This window comes from Lipotes vexillifer, unplaced genomic scaffold (assembly GCF_000442215.2).
Source record: "Lipotes vexillifer unplaced genomic scaffold, Lipotes_vexillifer_v1.1 scaffold963, whole genome shotgun sequence".
NCBI classification, from domain to species: Eukaryota; Metazoa; Chordata; class Mammalia; order Artiodactyla; family Lipotidae; genus Lipotes; species Lipotes vexillifer.
In genome coordinates, this window is record NW_006780023.1 from 42,238 (window position 1) to 58,714 (window position 16,477).

The following is a 16,477-nucleotide window of genomic DNA, read 5'->3' on the forward strand; positions in this document are numbered from 1 at the left end:
GCTAAGGCTGCTGCTGCCGCCACCAAGAAGCCTGTGTGCGAGCACAGGTCACTATCCACACCCCCCTTCCGGGGAGCCTGTGCAGCCCGCCACTGCCAGGGTCCCAGGATCCAGGGACAAATTCCCCGGGAGATCGCACGGCACGCCTCAGGCTGGTGCAACGTCACACCGGCCTCTGCCGCCGCAGGCCCGCCCCGCACTCCATGCCCCTCCCTTCCCCTGGCCTGAGTGAGCCAGAGACCCCGAAAAAGCGGCTCCTTTAACCGCATCCTGTCTGAGCGAAGAACAGACGCCCTCCGCCGACCTACACGCAGAGGCGGGACCAAATCAAAAACTGAGCGCCTGGGAGCTGTGAGAACAAAGAGAAAGGGAAATCTCTCCCAGCAGCCTCAGAAGCAGCGGATTAAAGCTCCACAATCAACTTGATGTACCCTGCATCTGTGGAATACATGAATAGACAACGAATCATCCCAAACTGAGGAGGTGGACTTTAAGAGCAAGATTTATGATTTTTTCCCCTTTTCCTCTTTTTTGTGAAGTGTATGTGTATGCTTCTGTGTTAGATATTGTCTGTATAGCTTTGCTTCCACCATTTGTCCTAGAGTTCTATCCGTCCGGTTTTTTTTGATATTTTTTTCTTAATATTTATTTATTTTAATAACTTTATAATATTTTATCATATTTTATTTTACTTTATCTTCTTTCTTTCTTTCTTTTTCCTTCCTTCCCTCCTTCCTTCCTTCCTTCCTCCCTCCCTCCCTCCCTTCTTTCTTTCTTTCTTTCCTTCTTTCTTTCTTTCTTTCTTTCTTTCTTTCTTTCTTTCTTTCTTTCTTTCCTTTCTTTCTTTCTTTCTTTCTTTCTCTCTTTCTTTCTTCTTCTACTAATTCTTTCTTTCTAATTTTTCTCCATTTTATTCTGACCCGTGTGGATGAAAGGCTCTTGCTGCTGCAGCCAGGAGTCACTGCTGTCCCTCTGAGGTGGGAGAGCCAACTTCAGGACACTGGTCCACAAGAGACCACCCAGCTCCACATAATATCAAACGAGGAAAATCTCCCAGAGATCTCCATCTCAATACCAGCACCCAACTTCACTCAACGACCAGCAAGCTACAGTGCTGGACACCCTATGCCAAACAACTAGCAAGACAGGAACACAACCCCACCCATTAGCAGAGAGTCTGCCTAAAATCATAATAAGTCCACAGACACCCCAAAACACACCACTAGACGTGGACCTGCCCACCAAAACGACAAGATCCAGCCTCATCCACCAGAACACAGGCACTAGTCCCCTCCACCAGGAAGCCTACAAAACCCACTGAACCAACTTTAGCCACTGTGGACAGACACCAAAAACAATGGGAACTACGAAACTGCAGCCTACAAAAAGGAGACCCCAAACATAGTAAGATAAGCAAAATGAGAAGACAGAAAAACACACAGCAGATGAAGGAGCAAGATAAAAACCCACCAGACCTAACAAATGAGGAGGAAATAGGCAGTCTACCTGAAAAAGAATTCAGAATAATGATAGTAAAGATGATCCAAAATCTTGGAAATAGAATGGACAAAATGCAAGAAGCAGTTAACAAGGACCTAGAAGAAATAAAGATGAAACAGACAATGATGAACAACACAATAAATGAAATGAAAAATACTCTAGATGGGATCAATAGCAGAATAAATGAGGCAGAAGAACGGATAAGTGACCTGGAAGATAAAATAGTGGAAATAACTACTGCAGAGCAGAATAAAGAAAAAAGAATGAAAAGAACTGAGGACAGTCTCAGAGACCTCTGGGACAACATTAAACGCACCAACATTCAAATTATAGGGGTTCCAGAAGAAGAAGAGAAACAGAAAGGGACTGAGAAAATATTTGAAGAGATTATAGTTGAAAACTTCCCTAATATGGGAAAGGAAATAGTTAATGAAGTCCAGGAAGCACAGAGAGTCCCATACAGGATAAATCCAAGGACACGTACACCAAGACACATATCAATCAAACTGTCAAAAATTAAATACAAAGAAAACATATTAAAAGCAGCAAGGGAAAAACAACAAATAACACACAAGGGAATCCCCATAAGGTTAATGGCTGATCTTTCAGCAGAAACTCTGCAAGCCAGAAGGGACTGGCAGGACATATTTAAAGTGATGAAGGAGAAAAACCTGCAACCAAGATTACCCTACCCAGCAGGGTCTCATTCAGATTTGATGGAGAAATTAAAACCTTTACGGACAAGCAAAAGCTGAGAGAGTTCAGCACCACCAAACCAGCTTTACAACAACTGCTAAAGGAACTTCTCTAGGCAAGAAACACAAGAGAAGAAAAAGACCTGCAATAACGAACCTAAAACAATTAAGAAAATGGGAATAGGAACATACATATCGATAATTACCTTAAATGTAAATGGACTAAATGATTCCACCAAAAGACACAGATTGGCTGAATGCATACTAAAAAAAGACCCATATATATGCTGTCTACAAGAGACCCACTTCAGACCTAGAGACACATACAGACTGAAAGTTCTGGGATGGAAAAAGATATTCCATGCAAATGGAAGCCAAAAGAAAGCTGGAGTAGCAATTCTCATATCAGACAAAATAGACTTTAAAATAAAGACTATTAGAAGAGACAAAGAAGGACACTACATAATGATCAAGGGATCAATCCAAGAAGAAGATATAACAATTGTAAATTTTTATGCTCCCAATATATGAGCACCACAATACATAAGGCAAATACTAACAGCCATAAAAGGGGAAATCGACAGTAACACATTCATAGTAGGGGACTTTAACACTCCGCTTTCACCAATGGACAGATCGTCCAAAATTAAAATAAATAAGGAAACACAAGCTTTAAATGATACATTAAACAAGATGGACTTCATTGATATTTATAGGACATCCACCCAAAAACAATAGAATACACATTTTTCTCAAGTGCTCATGGAACATTCTCCAGGATAGATCATATCTTGGGTCACAAATCAAGCCATGGTAAATTTAAGAAAATTGAAATTGTATCAAATATCTTTTCCAACCACAACACTATGAGACTAGATATCAATTACAGGAAAAGATCTGTAGAAAAAAATACAAACACATAGAGTCTAAACAATACACTACTTAATAATGAAGTGATCACTGAAGAAATCGAAAAAGAAATTTAAAAATACCTAGAAACAAATGACAATGGAAACACAATGACCCCAAATCTATGGGATGCAGCAAAAGCAGTTCTAAGAGGGAAGTTTATAGCAATACAATCCTACTTTAAGAAACAGGAAACATCTCGAATAAACAATGTACCCTTGCACCTAAAGCAATTAGAGAAGGAAGAACAAAAAAACACCAAAGTTAGCAGAGGAAAGAAATCATAAAAATCAGATCAGAAATAAATGCAAAAGAAATGAAGGAAACGATAGCAAAGATCAATAAAACTAAAAGCTGATTCTTTGAGAAGATAAACAAAATTGATAAACCATTAGCCAGACTCATCAAGAAAAAGAGGAAGAAGACTCAAATCAATAGAATTAGAAATGAGAAAGGAGAACTAACAACTGACACTGCAGAAATACAAAAGATCATGAGAGATTACTACAAGCAACTCTATGCCAATATAATGGACAACCTGGAAGAAATGAACAAATTCTTAGAAATGCACAACCTGCCAAGACTGAATCAGGAAGAAATAGAAAATATGAACAGACCAATCACAAGAACTGAAATTGAAACTGTGATTAAAAATCTTCCAACAAACAAAAGCCCAGGACCAGATGGCTTCACAGGCGAATTCTATCAAACATTTAGAGAAGAGCTAACACCTATCCTTCTCAAACTCTTCCAAAATATAGCAGAGGGAGGAATACTCCCAAACTCATTCTACGAGGCCACCATCACCTTGATACCAAAACCAGACAAGGATGTCACAAAGAAAGAAAACTACAGGCCAATATCACTGATGAACATAGATGCAAAAATCCTCAACAAAATACTAGCAAACAGAATCCAACAGCACATTAAAAGGATCATACACCATGATCAAGTGGGGTTTATTCCAGGAATGCAAGAATTCTTCAATATATGCAAATCAATCAATGTGATACATCATATTAACAAATTGAAGGAGAAAAACCATATGATCATCTCATTAGATGCAGAGAAAGCTTTTGCCAAAATTCATCACCCATTTATGATAAAAACCCTGCAGAAAGTAGGCATAAAGGGAACTTTCCTCAACATAATAAAGGCCATATATGACAAACCCACAGCCAACATTGTCCTCAATGGTGAAAAACTGAAAGCATTTCCACTACGGTCAGGAACAAGACAAGGTTGCCCACTCTCACCACTCTTATTCAACATACTTTTGGAAGTTTTAGCACCAGCAATCAGAGAAGAAAAGGAAATAAAAGGAATCCAAATCGGAAAAGAAGAAGTAAAGCTGTCTCTGTTTGCAGTTGACATGATACTATACAAAGAGAATCCTAAAGATGCTACCAGAAAATTACTAGAGCTAATCAGTGAAGTTGGTAAAGTAGCAGGATACAAAATTAATGCACAGAAATCTCTGGCATTCCTATACACTAATGATGAAAAATCTGAAAGGGAAATCAAGAAAACACTCCCATTTACCATTGCAACAAAAACAATAAAATATCTAGGAATAAACCTACCTAAGGAGACAAAAGACCTGTATGCAGAAAATTATAAGACACTGATGAAAGAAATTAAAGATGATACAAATAGATGGAGAGATATACCATGTTCTTGGATTGGAAGAATCAACATTGTGAAATGCCTCTACTACACAAAGCAATCTACAGATTCAATGCAATCCTTATCAAACTACCACTGGTATTTTTCACAGAACTAGAACAAAACATTTCACAATATGTATGGAAACACAAAAGACCCCGAACAGCCAAAGCAATCTTGAGAACGAAAAACGGAGCTGGATGAATCAGGCTCCCTGACTTCAGACTATACTATAAAGCTACAGTAATCAAGACAGTATGGTACTGGCACAAAAAGAGAAAGATCAATGGAACAGGATAGAAAGCCCAGAGATAAACCCACACACATATGGTCACCTTATCTTTGATAAAGAAGGCAGGAATTTACAGTGGATAAAGGACAGCCTCTTCAGTAAGTGGTGCTGGGAAAACTGGACAGGTACATATAGAAGTATGAGATTAGATCACTCCCTAACACCATACACAAAAATAAGCTCAAAATGGATTAAAGACCTAATGTAAGGCCAGAAACTATCAAACTCTTAGAGGAAAACATAGGCAGAACACTCTATGACATAAATCACAGCAAGATCCTTTTTGACCCACCTCCTAGAGAAATGGAAATAAAAACAAAAATAAACAAATGGGACCTAATGAAACTTCAAAGCTTTTGCACAGCAAAGGAAACCATAAACAAGACCAAAAGACAACCCTCAGAATCGGAGAAAATATTTGCAAATGAAGCAACTGACAAAGGATTAATCTCCAAAATTTATAAGCAGCTCATGCAGCTCAGTAACAAAAAAAACAACCCAATCCAAAACTGGGCAGAAGACCTAAATAGACATTTCTCCAAAGAAGATATACAGATTGCCAACAAACACATGAAAGAATGCTCAACATCATTAATCATTAGAGAAATGCAAATCAAAACTACAATAAGATATCATCTCACACCGGTCAGAATGGCTATCATCAAAAAATCTAGAAACAATAAATGCTGGAGAGGGTGTGGAGTAAAGGGAACACTCTTGAACTGTTGGTGGGAATGTAAATGGATATAGCCACTGTGGAGAACAGTATGGAGGTTCCTTAAATAACTACAAATAGAACTACCATATGACCCAGCAATCCCACTACTGGGCGTATACCCTGAGAAAACCATAATTCAAAAAGAGTCATGTACCAAAATGTTCACTGCAGCTCTATTTACAATAGCCCAGAGATGGAAACAACCTAAGTGTCCATCATCGGATAAATGGACAAAGAAGATGTGGCACATATATACAATGGAATATTACTCAGCCTTTAAAAGAAAGGAAATTGAGCTATTTGTAATGAGGTGGATAGACTTAGAGTCTGTCATACAGAGTGAAGTAAGTCAGAAAGAGAAAGAGAAATACCGTATGCTAACCCATATATATGGAATTTAAGGAAGAAAAATGTCATGAAGAACCTAGGGGTAAGACAGGAATAAAGACACAGACCTAGTAGAGAATGGACTTGAGGATATGGGGAGGGGGAAGGGTAAGCTGTGACAAAGCGAGAGAGAGGCATGGACATATATACACTACCAAACGTAAGGTAGATAGCTAGTGGGAAGCAGCCGCATAGCACAGGGAGATCAGCTCGGTGCTTTGTGACCGCCTGGAGGGGTGGGATAGGGAGGGTGGGAGGGAGGGATACGCAAGAGGGAAGAGATATGGAAACATATGTATAAGTATAACTGATTCACTTTGTTATAAAGCAGAAACTAACACACCACTGTAAAGCGTTTATACTCCAATAAAGATGTAAAAAAATAAGAAGAAGAAGAAGAAGAAAAAAAAAAAGCTTAGCTATTAAAAAAAAAAAGCTTTTGTGCATCAAAGGACACAATCAGGAAAATGAAAAAGTCACAGCATAGGAGAAAATCCTTGCAAATCATATATCTGGTAAGGAATTGATATCAAGAATATATAACGAACTCCTAAATCTCAACAAAAAGCTAAAAAAATTTTAATGGGCAAAGGAATAGAAGACTCATTTCCCAAAAGAAAGTGTACAAATGGTCGATAAGCTCCAGAAAAAATTATGAACATCATTAGTTATTAGAGAAATGCAAATCAAAACCACTATGAGATACCACTTCACACCTCCTAGGATGGTAATAATAATAATAAGTAACAAGTGTTGGTAAGGATATGGTGAAATTGGAATTGTTATACATCACTGGTGAGAATGTAAAATGGTACAGCTATGTGGAAAACAATTTGACAGTGTCTCAAAAAGTTAAATATAGAATTATCACATGACTTGGCAATTTCATTCTAGGTACTATACATACCCAAAATAATTGAAAGCAGGTATTCAAACAAAAACTTCTACACAAATGTTCATAGCAGCATTATTCACAAGAACCAAAAGTTAAAAACAATCCAAATGTCCATCAGCTGATGATGAATTAGCACCGTGTGGTTTTCCATACAACACAATATTATTCAGCCATAAAAAGTGACATATTAATATATAATACAACATGGATGAACCTTGAAAACATTATGTTAGAGAAAGAAACTAGACACAAAAGGTAACATATTGCATGATTCTGTTTACATGAAATATCCAGAATAGGTAAATCCATAGCGACAGAAAGCAGAGTGGTAACCAGGGACTGGGAGGAGAGGAAAAGGAAATGACTGGTTAATGGATCCGTGGTTTCCTTTTGGGGTGATGAAAATGTTTTAGAACTAAATAGAGGTGATAGTTGCACAACACTGTGAATGTACTAAACGCTGCTGAATTATACACTTTAAAATGTATAAAATGTTGCCAGAGAGGAGAGAGGTGGGGGGATGAGAGAAATCAGTGAGGGAGATTAAGAGGTACAAGCTTCCAGTCACAAAATAAATGAGTCACAGGTATGAAATGTACAGTGTTGGGAATAGTCAATAATTATGTAATAGCTTTGTATGGTGACAGATGGCAACAGAGTATTGTGGTGATCATTTTGAAATGTATAGAAATATCAAATCACTATGTTGTGCATGAGGAACTAACAATTAAAATTTTTATTTTTATTTTTCAATTATACTTCAAAAACAAACAAACAAACTCTTAGAAAAAGAGATCAGATTTGTGGTTACCAGAAGTGGAAGGTGGGAGGAAGAGGTATTGGATAAAGGCACTCAAAAGGTACAAACTTCCAGTTATACAATAAATAAGTAATATAATGTACAATATGATCAATAGAATTATCACTGCTGTATGTTATATATGAAAGTTAGAGTAAGTTCTAAGATTTCTTATCACAGGAAAAAGAATTTTTTTCTTTGTCTTTAATTTTGTTTCCACATGAGATGATGGATGTTCACTAAACTTATTTTGGTAATCATTTCATTAGGTAAGTGAAATCATTATGCTGTACACTGTAAATTTATACAGGGCTGTACATCAATTATTCCTTAATGAAACTGGAAAAGGAAGGGAGGGAGGGAGGGAGGGAGGAAGGAAGGGAGAAAGGAAGGAAGGAAGGAAAGAAGGAAGGAAGGTTAATTCTATGTTATATGAATTTTACTCCAATAAAAAATTAAGATACATAGATGATAGGTAGATAGATAGAGGAACAGATGTCAGGTTTCTAGATCCAAATGAAATACAAAACCAAGATAATTACATGGATAATTGTACAAATGTCTATCATATTAGATAACTATGTGTCAGTTACAGTGGTTTCCTTACTATGGCCCTTAGGAGGTTTCCTTACTATGGGCCTTCAATAATGTGGTCTTTTTTTTTTAGGTTGCATTGGGTCTTCATTGCTGCGTGCAGGCTTTCTCTAGTTGCAGTGAGTGAGGGCTACTCTTCATTGAGGTGTGCCGGCTTCTCACTGCGGTGCCTTCTCTCATTGTGGAGCACGGGCTCTAGGCGCACAGGCTTCAGTAGTTGTGGCTTATGGGCTCTAGCGCGCAGGCTCAGTAGTTGTGGCGCACGGGCTTAGCTGCTCCGTGGCATGTAGGATCATCCCGGACCAGGGCTCCAACCCATGTCCCCTGCATTGGCAGGTGGATTCTTAACCACTGTGCCACCAGGGAAGTCCCCAATAATGTGCTATTATCCCAAGTTAATGTATTGTTATCCTCTTTAACCAGATGAGAAAATTAGGTGGTTTAGTGATTTGCTCCTGATCATACATCTAATAAATGAAATCTTACAGGGGAAAAAAAAGGATTTAGTTTATAATATTGAATGAAACCATTTCTGTTTGAAATTTCAAGTAATGTGAATAAATCGGGGAAAGCTAAGATTTGTGCCTTAATCAGTTGTTCCTGTTTCCCATTTTAAAGGATTCCCTTTAGTTGGTAGGAGAACTGCCATTTGTACCACTTGGTAGATGTACTGCCATGTGTCAGGCACTTTAACCACAATCATACACATAAACTTCACAGTAATTCTCATTCTCACAACAACCCCAGGAAGAAGGTATCATTATCCCCGTATTACAGAGGGTAAAACTGGAACTCAGAGACTTCAGTAACTGCCCCAACATTGCAAAATGGCCAAATGACTAAGACAGGGTTCCAAACCATGAGCGTCTGGCTGCAAAACTCTGTGTGTTCTTTCTTCTACCCCACACTCTCTTTCATCATTTAGCCGTTCTCAGTGGAGCAGTATGAAGGACAGTGGCCTGGACAACAGGGTCCATGTGAGTCATCTCAGCAGTTCTGATACGGTTTGAACAATCAGTACTGAGATGGTAGTCGGTCCCATGAAGACATGGTACTGTCTTACCCTTAAAACACAGATTAGAGACTGGCAGACCCTGGGCCACATCTGCATCACAGACATGCTTTGCCTGGTCTGCACTTTTTAAAATAATTTGAATTAGTTTTCAACATTTAAAAATTAGGGAACTTCACACACAAAAGTCTGCAGTCTCAGCTTATTTCTAAAATTAGAAATATTTCTATTTTTTTTTCCAAAGCATGAGCCACAACATGTGCTCTCCATCGATTCATCATTCAGGTTGGTAGTTGCCTGACCAAGAGGAGCAATCCTGAGATCTTTATTTTTTCTCTGGTGCTATGCATTTTATTTATTAACCAATGTCACATTCATAAAATTTTCTAAAATATCATGAGTTGAAATTAGCAAGGTACTCTGTAATAACTCCTTCCTGCCCTTCTCTACATCCCAGGAGACAGAATCCCTTTGTTGTCTCTATTTTAGAGATAAGAAAACTAAATAATGCACAAGCCTGCCCTTCCATCTCCAAACAGTTACAAAAGTATTTGCGTCATTGCTGCTGTGTCTCACCCACCAAGGGCTGGGGATTCTGAATTAGGACATGGTAACGTTCTAAAGGAATGAGGAGTTAACACCACTGGCAAAAGATAGATCAGTCATTAGATTAGAGATCTGAACCTACAGTATCCAGAAACTCCAGGAGGAAAATGCCACCCAGCTAGTTTGCCTGCTGTTTGGACATATCCGTGTTTTGCAATACCCCTTTATATACTGTTAGGAAAGCTCACTGTGGAGACCACAGTGACCAGAGCCCAGGTCTCTGAAGGCCCTGTAAGAAAGCGAGACTTGCTGGCTCCTCTGTGCTCACTGTTTGGAAATGACAAGAAGGAAACTGACAAGTTTCCTACAAGAAGTCATGTAGTCAATTCTCAGTTCAGGGGGCCCAGCCATTTTAGCTATGGTGCCAGGACCGTGAGAATCTGCCTCTCATGTCCTCCTCTCTCATCAATTCAGGGAGGATGACAGAGAAATTCTGGGTCAAGAAAGGGCCTTTTAGGAACGTCGAGTTTAATGCACAATGGACTAGCTCTCCAGTTCCCACCTATCAGTGTCACCTATGTTCCTTCAATGCCGTCCACACCACCCATCTACCCCTGATTGGGGAGCGATTTGCTCCAGCTCCCAGAGGGAAGACTTAGCAGTTGTTGTGGGCTAAATGGTGCCCTCTAAAAGGGCATGTTGAAACCCTAACCCCAGATACCTGTGAATGTGACCTCATTTGGAAATAAGTTATTTGTAGATGTCATCCAAATGAGATGAGGTCATATTGGATCAGAATTGGCCCTGAATCTAATGATGGGTGTCCTTATAAGAAGTCCATATGAAGACACAGGTGCACAGAAACACACAGGTGTGACTATGGAGGTAGAGATTGGAGTCATGCTGCCAAGTCAAGGATTGCTGGCAACTGACTAGGAGGGTAGCATGGGACAAATTTTCCCTTTGGGCCCCCAAGACAGAATCAACCTGCTGCCACCTTGATTCTTAGTTCCATCTCCCAGAACAGTGAAGCATAAATTTCCATTGTTTTAAGTCTTCCTGCTTGTGGGAATTTGTGACTGCAGCCCTAGGACACTAATACAGGAAGGAGCTAAGGCTGAAATAAGCAGAAGAGTATCAACTGTCCTAAAGCTCAAGCCTGGACACACTGGTGACTCTCATCCATCTTTCAAACCCCAACTCAAGTTTACCTTCTTCTGGAAGCTTTCTCAACCCTCTTCCTATGGAATTAACAATATCTCCTCAAGGCATAAGGTATTTTCAGGTTGGAATATTTCATTCAAGCAACAGTCTCATGAGTCTCATCATTTCTATTTTTTATTTGAGAAATCTTAAGCACACAGAATAGCTAGTCTATGGTCATGTGATTAATATGGTAGATCCAGAATTCAGACCCAAGTCTGCCTTACCTGGAGGCTCACAGACTTCTCCCTCCATGCCATAGTCACAACTCTTTTTTGGAGCTTCCAAAATGAAATCTCTCAGTCATCATCAACTTTACCAAAGTATTTACTGTTTTACACCAGGAAAAGAGAAACTTTGAGCACCCTCTACTGCTAATCTCACTGGGATCCTCAGAGCCTAATATACTGAATGCTAAATATTTGACTGAAGGCCACTGTGAAGCCTGTGAACAGAGTTAACAGATGTGATTATACTGAAAGCCATAGAAACCTTTGGAAAGTCACTTCAGGCTAAACCCAAGTAAATTAGGAAAGTTGAAAATTAAGGCCAGATAATGCCACAACCCATTAAATCTTCCTTTAAATGTAAAAGTTAGTCACTATTCTTTCATCTGCTGTCCTAATTTCCTTCCTAATATAAAATTCCTAGGAAAAAAAGGTCTGAAAAAGGATTTTTTTCTTGCTATATCTTGTATGTCACTCCTGAACATCTGTTTTTGACTAGTTTAAGCTTCATTAGTATCACATTTAAAATGTAAATAATTATCTTCTCTAATAGGCATCCAGCCAGGGCCCATTACCTATACGTTAGTTTGACTTTCCTAGTGTTTTCTTTCTTATTTTCCAGTCACTTATTTCAACACTATAAGCCTAAGCAAGTGTTTGATCTACCATATCAGACCTCAGACCACTGCTGCTTAGTTGGGTCTTTTTGTCATTTTCAAATGAACTACTATCGTTCTTAAAGGTAAGACAAGGCTGGGTTTTAGTTTGGGCTTAGAGATCTGGGGATCATGGGAGTTTCTGGTGCGATTAGTGGAGCTGGGAGGTACAGCTGAAGCAATTGTCCAACATCTTGAGAAGCAAAGGCAGCAAATGTGTCTTCCTCATTTCCTGATTCTCTCTGAGCCATGGCTCTGACAACGAAGGGTGGGAATTTGAGAATGACAAAGCGCAAAAGTGAGCTTTAGAAATATTGTCCCACACACAGACTCAGAAAACATGATTCATGGAATAAATGGACCCAAGGGATTTTTTTTTCTTTTTTAAATTGCATCATGGTTAGGTTTTTGAGAAAATATATTTGGCTGTAATGTGGTTTAGGAAAGAAACCATTTTTAATAGGTTGGGAGGGGAATTCCCTCCAGGTTTGTCTACTACCTAATTATTTATAGATGAGTTATTTTAAAAATGGCCACTGTGAGCATTTGCCTCATTCAGTTCACCTCTCCATATTTATGGTTCCAAGAATCTAGGTGTACCTTTTCTCTAATCTGTCTATATATTGTTTAAGCGCTAGTATTGTGCTTAATATTAACCATGTATGGAGAAGTAGCGAGAGAAAAAAATATGGTGAAAAGGAAATCACAATGTAATAGTATTAGCTTGAGATAGAGTTTTGGGCATAAACATTCATAGCAACAAAACATGGAAGCATAATAAATTCACCTAAGTCCCTGAAACATTTTTGTTTCAGAGGAATCTAACAGGGAGGGGGTGGGGGAAGAGATGTACTATGGCTAAAGCTTCATTTCCTGCCAGTGTGTGTGTTTGCATTGGTATGAAATGTTCATTTTCCTTTAAGTCCCAAACGTTACTTAGTCTGGCTGCCAGGTAAAGAAAGATACTAGTCTAGACATAATGATGGCTGGAAAATTTTTTAAATAATCTCAGATTTATGCCCCAAGACTTTAACCTCATATCTCTTCCTTAGAAAAGCTCCTGGGGAAATGTGAAAAGATTATTTATCTGCCAAAAGGGACAAAATTAAGCCAACCTATTCTCAGTAGTGACAGCCCACAACTTCCTCCCTCTGATATTTAATTAATTATTAATGGAACTCAAATTAGTTTCATTAATTCTGCTCTTATCTTTATTATTCCTTTCTTCAACTCTCTTTGTGTTTCCCCTTTTTACTTTTTTTTTAATATATGTTTATTTATTAGTTATTCTCGGCTGCATTGGGTCTTTGTTGCTGCACGCGGCTTTCTCTAGTTGCGGTGCGTGGGCCTCTCATTGCAGTGGCTTCTCTTATTGCGGAGCTTTGGCTCTAGGTGCATGGGCTTCAGTAGTTGTGGCTCATGGGCTCTAGCGCGCAGGCTCAGTAGTTGTGGCGCATGGGCTTAGTTGCTCCGCAGCATGTGGGATCTTCCCAGATCAGGGTTCGAATCCGTGTCCCCTATATTGGCAGGCAGTTTCTTAACCACTGCACCACCGGGGAAGCCCTCCCCTTTTTTCTTACTTTCTAACTTCTTTATTTGAATATTTAGCTCTTTAAGAAACTTGATTTAGTAAATATATGTAGAATCTTCAACACAGCAAAGACAGAATATACTTTCTTTTCAGATACATGGAACATTTACTACCACTGACATTGGGCTATGTCCCAAAGGAAGTCCCAACACATTTCAAAGAGAACACATACAAAGCAATTGAACTGAAAATAAATAATAAAAAGAAAAAATATTTTTGGAAATTGAAAAGTGCACTCCTAAATAACTCATACATTAAAAAGGAAAGCACATAGAAAATGCAACATTCAAAACTGCCCAAGAGAATAAAGACACAGACCTACTAGAGAATGGACTTGAGGATATGGGGAGGGGAAAGGGTAAGCTGTGACAAATGAGAGAGTGGCATGGACATATATACACTACCAAACGTAAATTAGATAGCTAGTGGGAAGCAGCCGCATAGCACAGGGAGATCAGCTCCGTGGTTTGTGACCACCTAGAGGGGTGGGATAGGGAGGGAGATGCAATAGGGAAGAGATATGGGAACATATGTATATATATAACTGATTCACTTTGTTATAAAGCAGAAACTAACACACCATTGTAAAGCAATTATACTCCAATAAAGATGTTAAAAAAAAAAAAAAGTTGCCCAAGAGTGAAAGCTACCACACACCAAATCTCACGGGAGGTAGCTACAGTAGTGTATAGAAGAAATTCTATAGCCTTAGGCATATTTATTTAAAAAAAAGAAAAACTGAAAATAAGTGAACATTCAACTCAAAAATCTAGGAGGGGAGAAGCAGAATACAGCCTCATGACATTAAAGAAAAAATTGAAAATAAGGAGAAATTAACAAATCCATAACTATAAGATAAAATTTTAACAGACCTCTATCAGAAAGTGAAAGATCCAATGGATGGAAAGCAATTAGGAGTAGAGAATATGTAAACATATAACTAAAAAGAGTTCCAAGAACCTGGTTTTATCCCCACATTAAGAGGAACCCTTCAATTTCCTTTTAGCTCCCCTGGAGCCAAAGAACCAACTGCCATGTCTACCCTAGACCTGGAGCCCGCAGGCCTGCAGCGCAGCTCTACTCTGGCTCTGCATTTCTATTCTGTGTGTGGCCCACAGGTGGCGTGCCCTATTTTTGTTTCTGTTGTTTAATTGCAACTACATATTTTTTACTCTTTTACTTTCATTTACTTTTCTCTTCTTTTGATTTCTTTTTTATTTTATAGGTATTTTTGATAGTTTATGTGTCATTGTTATATATTTGAAGCAGAGGAGATACACTGAAGCATAAACTCACTGTGTCATCTTGACAGGAAGTTATCACTTTTAAATTTTTTTAAATTTATTTTTAGTTTTGAATTGGCAATACATGTACATAGCAAAACATTCCAATCAAGAGATATAGAATACATAATCATGTTTTACATGCCATTATATTTCGCTTCCCAGCAGATGATAAATAATCTCACAGAACAACTTCTGTATACCAACTGGTTAAATTCACCAATTATCAATTTTATCACATGATAAGGTATTTGTTATTTTTTCTATATCATTTTTCCTTCAAAATAAGCCCTGGGCTTCCCTGGTGGTGCAGTGGTTGAGAATCTGCCTGCCAATACAGGGGACACGGGTTCGAGCCCTGGTCTGGGAAGATCCCACATGCTGCGGAGCAACTAGGCCCGTGAGCCACAACTACTGAGCCTGCGCGTCTGGAGCCTGTGCTCCACAACAAGAGAGGCCGCGACAGTGAGAGGTCCATGCACTGTGATGAAGAGTGGCCCCCGCTCACCACAACTAGAAAAAGCCCTCGCACAGAAACGAAGACCCAACACAGCCAAAAATAAATTAATTAATTAATTAAATTTTTTTTAAATAAAAGTAAGTCCTGAATCTAGTCCTCTCTTTACTAGTCTCTGCTCCAACAGCCTTTCTAGTCCCCCATAAGCTTAAATATCACATCTTTCCTAGCCATGATGCTTTGACCATGATGTTTCTCTTCCTCTTGCCTACCAGTGCTTTCTTACCACTCCTCGCTGAAATGCAAGTCCTTGGAATAACCTCCTCATCCCAAATCCCTGCACTTTAGTGACTAAAAATCTCTAAGAAATCTTCCCTGATTAAACCACATTCACCTTTCATCCCAGACTTTCTTTACATCTATATATGTATGTTGGATTATGATTTATCAGTCTCTATAAAGTATATGTTCACTGATTGGAATACATGTTTTCAACACTGCAACGTTAGGGAGTCAACAGTAAAATGGAAAGTGCCTGGGATTTGGAGTCAGACAGACCCACATTTAGGTGCTAGCTCCATTACTGCGTGATCCTGGGAAAGTAACTTGGTCTCTCTGAGTCTTCTTTGTCAGTAAATTGGGGATGATATTACCTAACGTCCAAGTCATCATGAGGACAAAATGAAACAATGAGCGTGTAAAAGTCCCATACGGTGGCAGCACATAGTTGTTTCTCAATACATAATAATTTCCTCCCTTTCCTGCCTTCCATATGTTTCTTGAGCTTATTACCCATTAGGCTTTAAGCTGCTTTAGCATCAGGAACTGCTTCCAGCTAAAAGCACTGGCTCAGAGTTCCTACAAAATGGATACTCAGGTGTGTGATGAAAATGTACACACCCAACCTGCTCTATCACCGCTCCCACCAGCGCCACAGGGCCAGTCAAAGAAACATCACCTCTCAAAGGTCCACATTCTCACTACCAGCAGCACATCAGAAGGAAGTCTCTGGGTTCTAGAGCAAAACACCCACCAATCAAAGACAGAA

At 38.9% G+C, this 16,477-nt stretch overlaps 1 protein-coding gene across 1 annotated transcript in view; it reads right to left on the reverse strand.

Annotated features, from left to right (window-relative positions):
• TMEM45A (transmembrane protein 45A) overlaps positions 1-16,477 on the reverse strand; it is a 110,480-nt gene that overhangs the window by 17,042 nt on the left and 76,961 nt on the right. The gene's annotated exons all lie outside the window — the stretch shown is intronic.